Source organism: Onychostoma macrolepis, chromosome 06, assembly GCF_012432095.1.
Source record: "Onychostoma macrolepis isolate SWU-2019 chromosome 06, ASM1243209v1, whole genome shotgun sequence".
NCBI lineage: Eukaryota > Metazoa > Chordata > Actinopteri > Cypriniformes > Cyprinidae > Onychostoma > Onychostoma macrolepis.
The window spans coordinates 31,791,534-31,808,962 of record NC_081160.1 but is presented as its reverse complement, the minus strand read 5'-3'; the positions used below and the strand labels follow the sequence as shown (position 1 = coordinate 31,808,962).

The 17,429-nt window shown below is 35.9% G+C and overlaps 1 protein-coding gene across 1 annotated transcript in view; it reads left to right on the top strand.

Annotated features, from left to right (window-relative positions):
- Positions 1-13,978: 13,978 nt before the first annotated feature.
- Positions 13,979-17,429, top strand: part of LOC131542803 (cadherin-22-like) — a 220,011-nt gene continuing 216,560 nt past the window's right edge. Inside the window, exon 1 of the mRNA XM_058779807.1 lies at positions 13,979-14,181. The gene's annotated coding sequence lies outside the window, so the exon portion shown is untranslated. The remainder of the gene's footprint in view (positions 14,182-17,429) is intronic.

The window sequence follows — 17,429 nt, the reverse complement described above, 5'->3', positions numbered from 1 at the left end:
CTGCTGAAGCATTTATGGAAAACTAAAATATACTTTAATGTCATTTTTATTGAAACTTGTATGTTATTTATATAAATATATTTGGAATGTCTAATTTTTAATGTTTAAATTTAGGATTTAAAGCATTTTGTGCAATTATGTCACATGCAGAAATGTTCATTCATGCATTTATGACCTCAAGGTTAGATTATTGTAATGCTTTATTGGGTGGTTGTTCTGCACGCTTAATAAACAAACTCCAGATGGTCCAAAATGCAGAAGCTAGAGTCCTTACTAGAACCAGGAAGTATGACCACATTAGCCCGGTTCTGTCAACACTGCACTGGCTCCCTGTTAAACATCGTATAGATTTGAAAATCTTGTTAATTACTTATAAAGCCCTGAATGGTTTAGCTCCTCAGTACTTGAGCGAGCTCTTATCGCATTATAGTCCTCCACGTCCACTGCGTTCTCAAAACTCTGGCCGTTTGATAATACCTAGGATATCAAAATCAAACTCTGGAACAATCTACCTAACATTGTTTGGGAGTCAGACACACTCCTGTCAGTTTAAATCTAGATTAAATACCAATCTCTTTAACCTGGTTTACACATTATACACTAATATGCTTCTAATATTCAAATACTTCCCATAACACACGATGTACTTGTTACATCGTAAGAAGAATGGCATCTACGCTAATATTAGTCCGTTTCTTTCTTATTCCAAGGTCACCGTAGCCGCCGATCCAGTCTTTATCCAGATCAGATGGTGGATCAGCACCTAGAGATGGACCTCTACAGCCCTGAACGTCAGCGGAGACCAGGACACCTAGATGAACCCCAGAGACAGATCCCCAGATGGCCATCGGGACAAGACCTTGAGAACCAGATGAGTCCTCTGCACAATCTGACTTTGCTGCAGTTGGAATTGAACTGCTGGTTCGTCTGGTCAGAGGAGAACTGGCCCCCGACTGAGCCTGGTTTCTCCCAAGGTTTTTTTCTCCATTCTGTCACCGATGGAGTTTTGGTTCCTTGACGCTGTCGCCTCTGGCTTGCTTAGTTGGGGACACTTCATTTCCAGCGATATCATCGACTTGATTGCACAGATACTAATTAAACTGAACTGAGCTGGATGATGACATCACTGAATTCAATAATGAAATGCCTTTAACTGAAAATTGAGTGTTTAATCTTGTCATTTTACATTATTGACACTATTTTCCTATTTTGATATTGTAATGTTGCTTTGACACAATCTGTATCATTAAAAGCGCTATATAAATAAAGGTGACTTGACTTGACAAAAATTGACTTCATATCTAATAAAAAAAAATAATAATAAAATAAAAATAACAACAACAATAAAACAGATTATTAAACAGACAGATTATTAAAACAATTTTTAAAAATGTACAGTAACTAAAAAATGCCATTATTACTGTGCACTTTAAAAAAAATGTGTTAGAAACATAGTCATGAAAGTGTGATATTTAAATACCCTTAATTGGCTTTTAATTTCATTAATATTATATAATATGCAAGTACAGCTTTAAAACTACTTTTAAGATTTGAAGTACACTACCAGTGCTCATTCAATTCAATTAAGCACACTTCTTTTTCACGAGAATGTCTAAAAAATAAATAAATAAATAAATAACAGTCCTTGGTTTTGGTTGACTACATACAGGCTGATGACTATTATGTTTTGCTTGCTGAGAGAAATACATATAAGACCACTAAATTACACTATTGTATCTGCTATTCCAATATTTAAGTGCAGCATGCAAGTGCATTCATTTAGTGAAAACTAATCCCGTGGGAATGGGAAAACTGTTCTGCCATAAAATGAAGCATTTTAAACTCCTTCTCGTCTGGAATAAATCAATGTAATCTGCTCTTTATCATGTTACTCTGGAAAAAAAATCTATATAATGATTTAAAATTCTGTCAAGCCATCCTGCACATCCTTGATTCGTGCATTCATACGTGAGTCTCATGCGGTGTGTGTATAATACGCAGCTGATTGACTTCTTGGACTGTGGCATGACTCCAGGTCAAACGATGAATGTGTGTTTGACCTGAAGCGATATCAAGTGCCTCGGCGCCTTAAATCTGAACTATGCATGCAATACACTGGTAATCATGCTTTCTGCCGGAGTAAGGGATGGTGAATGTTGTGGCTTTATTTCTAAAGAATATTATTGTTTGCAAACAGAGCCTAAATTTTTACTTTTTTTCTAGCTAGAAAACTTCGCTTGTTTGTACATGCTGTTTAGTCACAGGTTTATCATTAATAATTGAGACCACTATGCAGCAGATGAGGTTGGTAAAGCTTTTAAACATTTGTCCACATTCGTAAGTACTGATTATTTCACAAATATATGACCCTGGACCACAAAACCAGTCTTAAGTTGCTGGGGTATATTTGTAGCAATAGACAAAAATACATTGTATGGGTCAAAATTATATTTTTTTCTTTTATGCCAAAAATCATTAGGATATGAAGTAAAGATCATGTTCCATGAAGATATTTTGTAAATTTCTTACCGTGAATACATCAAAACTTCATTTTTGATTAGTAATATGCATTGCTAAGAACTTCATTTGAACAACTTTAAAGGCGATTTTCTCAATATTTAGATTTTTTTGCACCCTCAGATTCCAGATTTTCAAATAGTTGTATCTCAGCCAAATATTGTCCGATCCTAACAAACCATACATCAATGGAAAGCTTATTTATTCAGCTTTTTCGGAAAAATGTACACTTTAGAGTAGACTCGTTTTGTTGTCCAGGGTCACATATAGCTGAAAATAAATAGCATTACTGTGGCTCAAACAGTAGAGCATGTGTTAGCAACACAGAGTTCATGGGTTTGATTCCGGAACAATGCACAAACTTGTAAAATTCCCTTAAATGCAATGCAAGTCACTTTGGATAAAATAATCTGAATAATGCATGTAAATGTAACTCAGAAATCAAAATAGAATCATATATGGTTTTCTACTTAACCCTCATGTGGTGTTCTGGTCATTTTGGCTTTTCTTTTTCTTGAAAATGCTAGTTAATGTAATCATTTTGGACTAAAACGTACTGTCTTTGCTCACACTGGGTATAACAAATTATTATTTATTTACTTATTTAGTTAGTTTAGTTAGTTAGTACTTTTTGGTGATTTCTTTCCTTTTGTGGTGTTCCTGGTCAAAAATTACGGACCTTTAAAAAACAATTGCTTAGCAATTTCTTGTTATGCTATAGCCTATTATTAGTAAAGATTGATATATTTTTGTCAGTTTGTTTTCTTTCAGTTAGCACAGGTTTTGTATTTATCTTTGCAACTGATTGATCTGAGCTCATGCATCTTCAGTTTTTGAGTGAACATTGCCACAATTATCCACAAATAATGCTTTTTTTTTCACTCAAAAACAGGTGCATAAGCTCAGATGAAGCCAATGTAGCCTATGACTATTCAGTTCCGGAAAAAAAAAAAAAAAAAACCTGGTAATTTAATTTGGTGATAATATAGTATAATGAGACATTTATAAGCAATTTTTACCAAATTAACACCACGTCAGCAAAATGATTTTTAGCAGTGTCTCAGACAATGCTATGAATATCTTTCCAAGATTTGATGCCTCTGATATGGCAGATATTAGGACTGGTGCATCACGGCCTGTGTAGGAAAGGTTACTGAACCAAAAATAATCCAAATGCTCGTTATGCTGTTGAATACATACAAACAGACATACACAGAATGAGCATGTATAAAGTCATTAGAGTACATTAGTTCAGAAACAAACAACTGCATGCAATGAAAATGACTTGCAATTGTTGATAAAACAGCTCTTGTGCCCAATTCATTTATTTTCGCTACTTAATACAGAGGTGTAGAGGGCAGTTTGCTGATTTGCATGCCAAGCAGTCACTATTTTTTTTTGTTTTAAAAAAAAAAAAAAAAAAAAGCTTAATTGTACAGTAATTAGCATCTGTGTGACTTTTCATCATGCTTACATGCAAGATTTGAAACGTCTCTTTAGTTTAAAGCATTTGGTTGATTGCCTTTGTTCAGTTTATCCCCCAAAGAAACCAATTTATTGCATTAATAACTGGTTTATTCCAGTGCGCACCCTCCCCATCTGTGTTCTCAATAGGTACAATGTACAATAGCTGTCAGACTATTAAATAGCAATTAAGCATCGACACAAGGAGGTAAACACTCTCCATGCATAACGTGCATTAACACTCTCCATGCATAACGTGCATTAACCTTTGATGCCTTTGACAGGCATATTGTAGTTGTGACTGTGTTTTGACTCCATACTCATGTGGTCCACTGAAGCTCATGCATTGTGAGGGTTGCTCGACAGAAATAACACAGCTGCTCACGGTACCTAATAATGGATGATAGATAGATAGATATATAACAAAGCAATATTGGTTTTGCCATGCACACTCTCGCCAGCATATCCTCTCTGATGTGAGCGCATGCGGTTATCCTTGTCTGCACACATTCATCTGCCTTCCAAAGGGGCGAAAAGTTGTTACGTTTAAGTAGTCTGAAAAGGATGGAAAATTGCTTTTTGTGTTCGGCCACAAATGTGCATGCTATAATGCAACAGCCTCCTAATGTTATGTGACTAAAAGAACTTTCCGCTGGAAATAACTGAATTGCATAGGCTGTACAGTGTCTCCTGAAGATTAATGCAGTAAATAAGTAGGCCTATTTTTAGATTCTGGATTGTTAGAAAATGACTCATTGCCTTCTCCAGATCTAATTCGCCGTATTATTAAAACAGAGAAAAAAAATCAAGTGTAGTTCCTGTGTATTCTTGCTCTGCTTGTGTGGTCTGCATTAGATGCAGTGTCCAAGATGCAATATGGCTTCTGAATATATAAATGCATGCATATAAATTGTTTGTGCATTATGACTTTAATTGTTGTGTCTTTAAATGCTTAAAAACTATGTTGAAATTTTGGTATCATTTAATCATTTGGTATCACTTTACTTAAAGGCTTTATATAATGTATAATGAAAATAGTTTTAATGTATAAATGATGCCTTTTAATGTAATGAACCTTGTTAATGTAATGCACCATAATGCTTTGTATGATCTCATGAATAATTGTAAATACAGTTATAATATTATATATTCATTGTTGAACCTATATATGCATTAAAACACATGACAAACAAAGCTTCAAATATTATAATGCATTTTAACTTTGTTTACAATTCTTTATGAAAAGATATAATGGATTACTTTGAATACCTTTTATAATGCAATATACATAAAGGCTTTAAGGGTTACTGGTATTTTTCATGTTTATACCATAAATTCAGTCCTAATCTCTATAATGTAAAGACTATGAGTGTACGGGTCATTACATTGTCTGCACAGGTGATAAACTAATATACTCTAACTAGAGACGTCTAATATTTGGATCAAATGTTAGATAACATTTTTTTTCACTTATTATGCAACATTTAGGGCATTTTGCATAATTTCTGAGCTGATTGCATGATGTGGTTCCTTCTTAGAACATCTTTAAAAAGTTGCAGCATTAAATGTGCTAAAATTGAATTTGCTGAGATTAAGCTCCTCTCTGGACTCGAGCTGTCGTGTCAGTGCTGTGGATGCTGTGGGGAAAGACAAGAGATAGAAAAGCTTCCCAATGTTTGAGATGTACTCGAACAGATTTTGAACAACGATAGAGGTGGAACTTGCTGTCTGTGTCCATCAAACTAGATATCTCTGACAAGCCTCCGGCTTGGATTGTTACTGAGCTTCTTCTCTCTCTCTCACACACACACACACACATGTTAGAGATTGTATTGATGTTTGCTCAGAGTGTGTGTTGCTCTTGAGATATTTATTCAATCATGTAAAAGTTTGACTACTGCTTGAATTCAACAAGAAACAATGTTTACAGCAGTTTACCTCTGCATTTTGACATATTTCCGAGTGCAAAGCAAGGTTGGACTTGATTTTACTCATTGGGAATGACTGGATTGTGATAAGTGATGTGTTCTACCAGAATATCATTGGAATAACATGCACTGATGAATCACGCACAACAAAACAAGGAGTATTTGCAAATAAAAAGAGTTCATTTAGATTTCATGTTGACTTTAAGCATTTTTCGGGGTGATTCAACAGTCTCCTATGACAACTCTTCATTTCTGACTTTTAAACATTTATTTTCTCTCTCTCTCTTTTCATTGTATCTTGATTTATCTTGGCCAGCTATGCCAGAAACGACATTCGTGAAAGATTTCCAGAGGGCAACATTAACCTAAAAATTGTGGTAACAGACTGATTGTCAAAACATTATGTTGATGTGGAAAAGCCTCACAGCTTTTGATGACTTTTTGGTGAATAAACAAATAGAGAAGCAAACACTATAACAGAATGCAAATGCTTAAAGGTGATATTGGTATTTTATGCTAAAACACTTTCTCATATCCCAGTTTAAAATGCATTCATTTATTTGAATATTTGGAATATTTTATTTATTTATTTATTTACTTATGCATGAATATTTTACAAGCAGTTGCACGCATGCAATTTCTTTTGGTGCTACTAGCCGCACAGGAATCACGCACTTCACCTTTATGCCATATATTCAGTCCTAATCTCAAGATAAGAAAATCAGTAATGACAGAGCACATGGGCATTTGTTTTATCTATAATATAAAGAGTACAGGTACTCTGTAAGAATTTTCCATCACATATTAACACTGATTTCTAACCTAAATAGCCATCTTGAACCTAGCCTACTTAATCCTTTTTTTCCTTCTATATTCTGACTGTACAATTATATCAACTGGTACTGTAAAATGTGTAGCTTAAATTACAAACTTTAAACAAAATAAAACACACTAATGTATTTATATTTATAAGCTTTGATTTGCTTTAGAAAAGTCAACATGAACAGATGGAGATTTTTGTTCGCAGATTGGTATTCTTGCACCTCTCTTAATGTAAGTGTTTTATATTTATATTTTCCAATAAATATTTATGCAGTCTGTATATTGTTTGTGACAGTTCTCTAGCTAATAATAGACTAATTATGTTCTATAATCTGTAATGCACTGGAAAATGTCAACTTTAAGAGATGCACCAATTTTCAGGAATTTATTCAGAGTGTTTGCGTTGGTTGTACTGATTTAAGTTTGCCCGATTCTTGCTTCAGTTAATCTATGACAGAAAAGTCAGAGTAAATACAGGCAACTCAGTGGAAGAGATCCACATTAAGAACCTGACAGCCAGTGCATCGCTGCTATATGCTAATTGGATAATCACTTATGCTAACAAAGAAAATGACAAAAAAAAAAAAATCACTGTCCTTTAGTCTGACAGTGGCATTGATATGATTGTTCCTACTGAAGGCGGTTTTGGATTTCATTTTGGATGAACTCTGTGCTAAAATTAAATGTTAGCACATAGGCTAAGCATATTAGTTAGCATCATTATTATACAAGACTGTGCTTTCTGTGTCAGGCTGCAAACAGTAATAGCGCCACAGTGTCAACCTACCAATGTCTTACTTTTAATTGAAGTTTAAGGTGGGATACAAGAAAGTATTTTACAATAGAAAAAAAATGACACTTTTCTCCTTTAATAATCTAACACAGTGTCAACAGCGGACATGTGCAGCATGACAAAACTAGATAGAAGCCGTATAATTAAGGGATATGTCTAAACGCAAGTTCTTGATGCGTTGATGTGCTCTCACTGCGACAGATGCCCCATTTCAGCCAGCTTGTCATGTTGCTGGCCTACTAATGTAAAACTTCTTTTATTTCTAATGCAGTATGTATATGTGATTATAAAATAGGCCATGCAAAGTTAGCTCTCAGTCCATAGCAATATATTTCTGTTGAAAATAAAGTAGGAAAAAATGTGCATGTGGCGACATTTCTGAAAAACGACATTACGATGCTTCTTGCATGTATTGCGACATTTTCAAAGTGAAATTTCCAGTGAGTGCTGCTAAAAGCATGTTCAGTTTCATAAGAAACAGATGCACATGAAATCAGCAATGTTTTATTATGTTGGTTGTCTTTTGTATCACAGCAGTTCGGGAATGAAATAAGTGGCGCTAAAAGGTTAATTCTCTATCGCATTTTAAAATAACATACCATCTACACTAAACCTGACCCTAAACCCAACCAATAGTGTTAACAAAAGCAAATATAAGATAAAATGCATTTGCTGAAGCAACCAATGCCATTTTATCTTGCATGAGTGCTTCGCTTTGCAAGTTCAATGCTGTACCATGTGCGCTACCGAGCAAGTTTACTGCATCAAAAAAGCCACATATATGGAGCTGGTTATGTGATGCAAACATAAAAGATGTTCTAGTTTGCAAATCATGCACAATGGTAAAAATTATTTTGAGGTCATAACAAAAAATTTGTCTTTGTTTATCAATCATCTGTCTCTGTAATCATGATTTTTGTGCAAAGGAATTAATGTCGTTGGTGTTGTAGTGCCTCCAGTGATTATTTCAACTGCAAACTGCAGTAAATTGTAGGTATAGGTAATTTTGGGAGTTTTGCTAAATTGTAGGTAGAAGCATGTTTTTCCAGTGAGTCTAGGTTGATTTTAAAGTGGAGCATTAAAATAAATAAATAAAAGTGGTGAAACAAGAATTGCTCTTTTTTTCCCCAGAAATTTCTATTAATTTGTTTGCTAATTATTGCAAAGAAATGGCAAGTAACATTTAATTAAAGTGAAATTTAAAATGAAAGCAGAAAAACTGGAATTGCATTTTCTTGTAAAACATACTTCTTTAACCCCTTTGAATTTTTTTATTTTTTATTACACTGAGCAAGGTTACGACTGATTTGTCCATTTATGCAAACATTCTGCAATGATGTGCACCTTCCAGTGTCGATGAAGAATGGTGTGACAGATTTCCTTGCGCTGCAAGGAATGAAGCCCACAAAATCTTCACTGGATTTTATCCTTGGGCAGGTGGGTGGTTTTTGCACTTATTAATAATTTTGGTATTTTAAACATTGAAAGCATGTTCGTTTCGCTGTGTTCTCGGGATCTCTGGTGTAGCTGGTTGATTGGACCTCAGACGTGCACAAGAACCTTTTAACACTATTCAGTCCCTGATCACCACAGTCACTTTGTTTCCACCAGTCCAGGCCTGTCGCTTCTTGTCACTGCTGACTTTGAGGATGGCACGTCAATGAATAGCACAGTTTCTACAAGATGTCGAGGGATTTACCATATTTCTCTCTCCTTTTGTGCAGACTTTGAAAAGGCAAAGCAGCACTCTATGAAAATAAGTTTTTTTCTTCTTTTCACAGTTTCTCTTAGAAAGAGAATGTAAATTCAGGTTCTGTCACAGACGCTGGTTTTGCATTGGTAGAAGTGCTGGGAAGCTACTTGGAAACTGTTTACTAAGCTACTTACAATTTAAAGTAGGTAAACTGCAGTCGAGCTACTCTTTAGTAAAAGCAGTTAGCTACACACTAAACCTTTAACAAAAAACAGCACTTTTTTAAATGCTTAAATGTATTTAATATTTAATCTGCAATTCATGTGGCACAAATTAAGATGACAGCTTTCAAATGAACTTTTAGTTTCAGAATAAACGCAACACTAATATAAATATAAAACTCAGTACAAAAAATGTTGAACAGCAGGAATTACAGTAACTAAACATTTAACTACAGACAAGAAAACACAGGGGTTAAAATGAAGCGTTAGTTGTTTATTTGAACCGTGCAAACAAATCAGTTGACTTGAATTGGACTTCCCAATGCACAACATGTTAACAGTGCATTTCATTATAATAATGCAATGGAAAAATACAGGAATGCACATTTTTTGTCACGCTGCACCACTGCTTGCTGAAAAATGCATCGCTATTTTAGTATTATTAATATAGCCTACAGTTTTTATTAATATTTTGAATTGGCTTTTATTTTAACATTTTTATTTTTTCCCCAATTTTTTTTATTTGATTATTATTTGTTTTATGTGCTTATTAGTTTTTGCTTTTATAATATTTCTAAACAGTATTAATTTTTAAATTTTTAGTTAGTAATTTTAGTACAGTTAGTTTTTTTCTAATTTTCATTACATTTTTTTCATCAAATATTTACATTTTATTTCTTCAGCTTTATTTCAAACAAAAATGTTCTTACTAGTTTCAGTTTTAGTTAGCGATAACAACATTGGAAAAATGTTGAATACCGTAAACGTGACTTAAAACTATTGAATTACTGTTAGGCTACTGAAAAAAATAGTAAACAGTTAGTAGCGTTGCTATTTTAGTTAGTCATTCCCACACAAAGTTGCATGCACATTTTTCTGGAGGAGTAAATCCCAAGTACAAACAGATTTAGAAACATTATTGCTAAAGCATTTGTTTAGCCTTTTGCGATGGCCTGTCTATTGACAGCATGATGAACGTGTCTCTGATCACCACAAGAGTTATTTGTTTTTCTCTGCTGGTCATGTTGACGCAGGTTTACTTAATTTCAAACACTGCTTAGTTTGAGAGATTACAGACTCCACGGCTAGAACATCCTGCAAACAAAAATATATACATGTAATATTCAGAAGCTATTTCAATAGTCAGCGTTTCCCGAGACAAGATATTTAGGGCTTCAGAGAACGGGAGGGATGAAATATGACAGGCAAATTCATGCGAGACAATGATGGATGAACCGCATCCGTAAGTCAAGGTGTGTTATGGGTAAAACAGGGCTGTAACTTACTTGTAACGTTCAGATATGGAGGAGGATGGGAAAGAGAGAGAGAGAAAGACGCTCTAGCACCACCAATCTGCGGTTAAGAGATTTTTACACTAGATTAGTGTCTGTACTAGAATTAGATTCATAGCCTTCTCCAGATACAGAGGGCAGACTGGGGCTAGATGTCAGAAGGGCTGTACCTCAATAAATGTGAGGTTTTGAGTATTAGACAATACATATTTCCACAAATGTTGTCAGTCAGAACAAACAGTCTCATATTGAACAATGTTGCTAAATATATTAATGTTAAAATGAAAATTCATGCATTGTTCCAAACCTGTAGCCTATTATTTCTTCCATAGAACATAAAAAGAGAACATTCTGAATGGCTACTCTTTTTCTTGCATGTTAAATTATAGTGACCACATATTTTAAAATCCAAATGGATTAAAAAGGTCAAAAAGTAGTCCAAATGACGTGTGTGCTGAATTCCTAATCACATGGGTTTGTGTGAGGAATAGACTGATATTTAGTTGTTATTTGCTTGAAATCTTGAAATATTAAAAGACAATATTTTCTTGGCATGTAATCCATAATAAATATGCAGGTTTTTTTTTTTTTTTTTTTTTTTAAGTATGCTATAATTTCAATTCTCAGTTGTTCTTTTGCATATTGAAACTTCTAAACAAAGTTTGAATTTGATGTAAAACATCGGTTCTCGATAAATGTTACCATTTTTACTTTTTAATGATAGCTACTAATGACAGAACTAAAGAAATTATAAGAATATAAGAATCACAAACCCATCAGGTTAGACACCATATTAAAATTAACAGAAGAAAACGATTCTGTAAGTTACGATAGGGGTTATGCACACACACACACAATAAAATAAAATAATGCATTCTGTCGCATTACAGGTTGCATATGCTTATGCATATAGGCCTATATGCTTAATTAAATATAGAGCTGTTTTACTAAAGATACCTTCAAAGATACCAAATATGATCACATATGTAGATTGATTTTTCTTTTTCTCTCTAACATTTTGACATTAATTGAATAAAACGCCAAGAATCAAAACAACTAGCTAGGTTTACTGATTACCTTAAAAATCCATAAATATTGCTACTTTTAAAAAGCGGAAGAAATGAGATTTTTTTTCCGGTTTGGTCAGGTGACGCTCGACATATAGCCTAACACAAATCACAACTTTCAGAGCTGTTTATGGAGTTTTTGTCTACTGAAAGTTCTTTGAGGAAGACGTTTTATCATCTGAACAAGTCTGTATCAAACGCACTATAGTTCACTTAGTCCCTCACATTCTCGTTGTCCTTCCTGTCAGAAATTAAATATGGCGCTGTTGGTTTTGTCGCATTTCTAAAAGCGAGAACTCGACTACACAGGAACATTGTTGCAAGATGAAATCTCAAGGGACTGTTGTTGGTTTTTCTCGCTGTGACGCACTGAAAACATTTCACCTTTCACTCAGCGCCTGCCTGCCTCTGCGGGTTCAGCGCTAGGTGAGATATTGATCAAGACCTCCTCAGCTAGGTACTTAACCCCCGACACACAGTAAATGATGCCACTGCGAGCACTATCTGCTGGCCTTGTTATGCTGTGATGCTCATATCGGGGGGAAAGGAAATCTGCCGTCGTGTCTCTGATATTCTCCCCCTTCCACTGTCTGTCTGTTTCTTAAAGCAGTAAAAATAAAGGTTCTTTGCAGCAACAAGGAGCCTGCTTATTAACTGCTGGTTTTGAATTGCAGATTTTAAAGTGCTTGACTGGGACAGCCAATAGGCTTTTGAAGTTCTAAAAGGAGACAAAAATGCTTTCCATATTTGTCACTTGTTTCTATTATTTAGGCTACTATTTCTGTTATGTGCATGTTTACATTTGTAATGTATTCAGCATTTTTGCTGTTATCCACCACCAAGGTTGAGGAACCACCAACTTAATCAGGTAAGCCATTTGTTATATGATGATTTAACATTATTTTATAGCTCTTATGGGACTTAATTATAATATAGCATATAGATTTTGTGTTGCAAATTGCTTTTTTAAAAAGTTAAGTTGATGAATTTATTGACAGCATAACAACAGGCACAATATTCTCTTTACATTTTTTACCTATGCAGTTTTGGTCATCTCCACCATTTAATTTTTTTCGATCTTCTGCTGCCTTTATCGAATCTTCACCAAATTTGGGTCAGATCACCTCTTGACCATGCTGGACAAAAATGGTCGAAATCTTTTTAATTGTCCACATGTAACACATCAATAATTCCATGATGATGATGATGCAAGGAACTGTGTTTGTGCCTTTACTGACACAATACTTTGTATGTTGCCATTAGGTGGAGCTGCCACTAAATTGAGTCTGTATTATTGATATGACATCGTGACAGCACCTGCTGAATTGCTAGCATATTAGTCTTAATACTTTTATCAAATCTTTTATGGTAAAATGAAAAAAAAAAAAAATACAGGAATTACATGCCTGCCTATCAATAATACAGTGGCAATTTAGTGACAACGGCTCGTGATGGTCAAAATATCAGTAAGCAACTGTATTTTCATGTGATTACCAATTACATTTACTTGTAGCTTGCCTGATGCATTTTACCTCGTGCACTAAAAAAACAAAAAACAAAAAAATTGAGAGAAGTAAAAATTTGAAGCAACATTTGAAGTAGAAAGACTAAATAAAATGTACACCAATAATCCTACTTACAACTACGAACTACAACAACTTTCTTTTTTTTTTTTTTTTTTACAGTTATTGCTGCTTCCATTAGAATCGTTGTGTGGCATGATTAGTGTAATAATGGGGTGTAATAGGCTACTGCTTGTATTCATTATTTGTGACATCAGTTAAAAAAAAAAAAAAAATGCAGAGTCGACAGAATCAGAAGAGCTGCGAGTTTTTTTTTTTTTTAAGAAGAGCTGTGTTGATATATATATATATATATATATATATATATATATATATATATATATATATATATTAACAGGAGCACTTACTAATGTGCATGAAGATGCAATATAAACATCTTGACAGTAAGCGGAAGGTGTGTGCGAGCGGAACTCCCCGAATATGAACGACTTCCATTTTAAGCAAGAAAGGCAGTTGAAACATTTCTTTCATAATGCATACTTAGAGGGTTAACGCAAGTGTGCACACAGCAGTATGTGAACTCTCAGCCCTGCTCTTATTCAGTCAGTTCTGCTCATCGCCGCATGAGGCTGCGCGCTGCTGTCAGACGCGCGCGCTGGAGACAGAAGAGACTCTCATCACGCGCGGCGCGGCGGCGGAGAGGAGAGCAGGCATCGCATCGCATCGCATCGCATCGCGTCTGTTCCCAGCGCTCACACCGCGCTGCATTGAGGATCGTACCCTTATAGAGGAGCAGCACGAATTACGCGGAACACAGTGCGTAAAATCCACAGCCGAGGCTTCAGTGTGACTGCGCTTCAGGTAAAGCTCCTCTCCATAAACTTATGCTTTATTACAGAGACTTACATCCAATGCATGTGTCCAACTCTCAGATTCTTAGGTAGAACATCTATTGAGATGTATAATACGGCTGGAGATGTGTCTATAAGGCAGACAGTGTCTCATATAGAGGGGTTACGCGCAACTTGTTGCCGGTAGTTTGCGTCTTAATCAATAATCCGTTTTATCTTCAATGCGTCTTTGTTTTCTGATATTATCGATATGTGCATTTGCCTGAACGAAAAGTTCAAAAGAGTTGCCTAGATATTCTATAAACACGGGCTGATGTGTTATTGAAATCATCATCTATTGTTCAATTTCAAAATCTGCTGATATAGCCCGAAATGACTGATTATGGCGGTGATTTAGTTTGGCAGATCATTCCAAACGGTGTCCAAAACGTGGTGTCTGTATGTCATCTTGCCGGGGTTTTTCCCCAACATATACATGTTCTTATGTATATACATATGCAATAAATGTACGTAGGGTGAACACAGAGGGGACCTTTTTTGGTTCAAATTTTTGTACTAAGTTGTGATCTGTCATTTTTTAGTAACGGAACATATACACTAATGATAAAGATGATTAAGCTTGTCCCATTTTACCTGGACGCACTCTCTGTATCGGAAATAGAGTTTCTGTTTCTTTTCATTGATGATGCATATTTTAAAGGTTACAGTGACCATGGGCTGTGTTTTTCCACCACTGTAACTCATCTTGGAAATAATTTAGTATCACGTCAGTATTGAAACTTAAGCAATGTGTTGCAGAATTATCAAGTGAACTTCTGTCTTGATGTGCTTCACTGAACGGAGGCTTGGCTCCTTTGTGTGTTATTGAGGTGATCACCTATTGATCAGAATCTAAATCTGCTCAATTAGACTGGAAATGATTGATTATTGGTTTGGTGGATCATTTAGAGTACCGTCAATAACATTTTGCCTAAAGGGGCTACAGTTCTCATCTTAACCAGCATGATGTGCATATTCTGCAATATGAGGTTTCTGTATTTCTTAGTATTGCATATACTATAGGCTTCTGTAACATTATTTAGAATCACTTAAACAAGGAATGATTTCTGTAATATTTATGTGATGATCTCTTGTTTGACTCAGTGGAAGTCGACTCCTTTGTGCGTTAGAGGATTTCTAATGTTTAGAAACCCTCCAAAAATGACATTTTGGCACTTTATTATCATCAAAACAGTAAGTTGATGTAGTACAGCCTTTGATTAGCTGAATTTCGTCATGCTTTGGTTGTTTTGTAGATAATTGAGTATTTAATGAATAGCACAATGAGAACACCCCCTTCTTATTTATATTTAGTCAGTAATTAACTTCTTATGTATGCACTGGCTAATGCATGCATGCATGCATATATGCATTAGACATCTAATGCATAGACGTATTGATGCCTGGAATGGTTAATTATGTTAATTTTGGCTCTTTAGTGATTGTCCACATCATGACTACATCATTGTTCAATGCTTTGTGCTTGGAAATTGAGTAGTCTTTTTTTCAGTAAGTAAAAAATGGACTGGATGAAAAAAATGCAGACTATGTTTGCATTGTGTTTCATGCATTTTAACTGCTTAATAACCCCATTCCCTACTGCATGTTTTCTTTATCTTGTAGTTTCCAGTAAGACCAAGGCAGCTTTGACCGCGTGGTACTTATCCACGTCGATAAGTTGACATCTCTAAAGGTTTGTCTCCTGAGTGAGCACATGCCTTTCATGTCTTCTACGTGTGTGGGAAAAACTCAGTGTAGCAAGGGAGGCGCTGTGTGAAAGTTGACAGCGTTTCCTCTCTCGTTCACGAACCTATGGCTGTTTGCCCCTCGTTGTGTGCTGACATGATCTCCGTTTAATCCTCAAGCGTCTCGGCTCTGTTCTCGCTGATTGTTGTCATTTACCCAGCTCCCCATTGGGCCCCTTGGAGCCCGCGCTGGAACTCGATATCCAATCAGCGATTTAGATTATCCAATTAAGCGACTGATGTATGTCCAGAGATGCCTTAAAGCACCGCACCCTTTGGATTATCCACCGCTAATGAAACCTGAGTTGCGTCAGCGCATTCCAGCTTGCATGTAATTATCGCATTAATTTTTAACAGAGCCCACAATTATAAACAGAGCAATGTGAATTATCGGCTGCTTTCACCTTTTGCTCTGTGGCTGTATATATGTGAGTGTCATTGCATTCCCATGCATTTGCTGAGTGCTATTGACAGCTATGTTGATATGCACCGCCAGGCCGCCCATAATGCAACTGCAGAGGCCTGTCAGCAGCGCTTTTCCATACAAGCACATACATGCTCCGAACTCACATAAACTAATGTGATATAGATTCGTCGTGATTTATGTCTCGTGACCGGCCGCGTCGCCTTCGGGTCCTCAGACTCAGGGCCCGGTCACGCGGCCCTCTTTGATAGATCGTGTGGAAGAAGCGACGTGCCACGGACAACATTGATTACCTTTTACTGAGTCTGAGTATAAACCTTAGCGCAGCGGGACTGCGAGGGTGGGGGAAGTTGATGTATGTTGCCTGAGGGGCGGTAGAGATGACAGATATGGGTTACAAATGAGAGAGGTTTTATGACTCCTGGAAGGAGGACCATCAGGCCCGTTTAATTGATCTCGGTCTAGCGGTGGAGTTCAGGGAGCGCCGCTGCAGTTTTGCACCTGCTTTAGGTGCCTCTGCCGCAGACCTTTGCTTAAATTATCTGCTGTGTTACGATCCCACACCTGCTCCGAGATCCGGCTTATGCCAAAGGAACGCGACCCCCCGTGTTTCCGGCCTCGCTGTCTTCCTGACTGTGTGGGCTTTTCACCCAGTTGCCCGTGAAACAACGGCTGCTTTCTCACTGTTGTTGTGAAGCAGAGTGGGCGATATGTAATGTATGTGAAGAAGTCTCACGGCAGAACAGAATAGTTTGGTTTACATTTAGCACTGATAACAGCTTTGTCTTTACATGAAGTCAAATGCATTAAAATCTTAATTGAATCTTTATATATCTACAGGCTTTATTTGTTTATTGAAAATCAACATCACATTTGCATCCAGTGTTCGCTTCAATTTGTTCTTGCTTAGTAAAATGTATTTCTATTGTAGGTGATGCTTTGGCCACCTTGAAAATTAAAAAGCTGGGATTTGGTTTGTCATTTAACACTGGAAATAAGTTTTATGATCCTGAAAAAAAAAATAGAGTACATTGATTTTTTTTTTTTGGC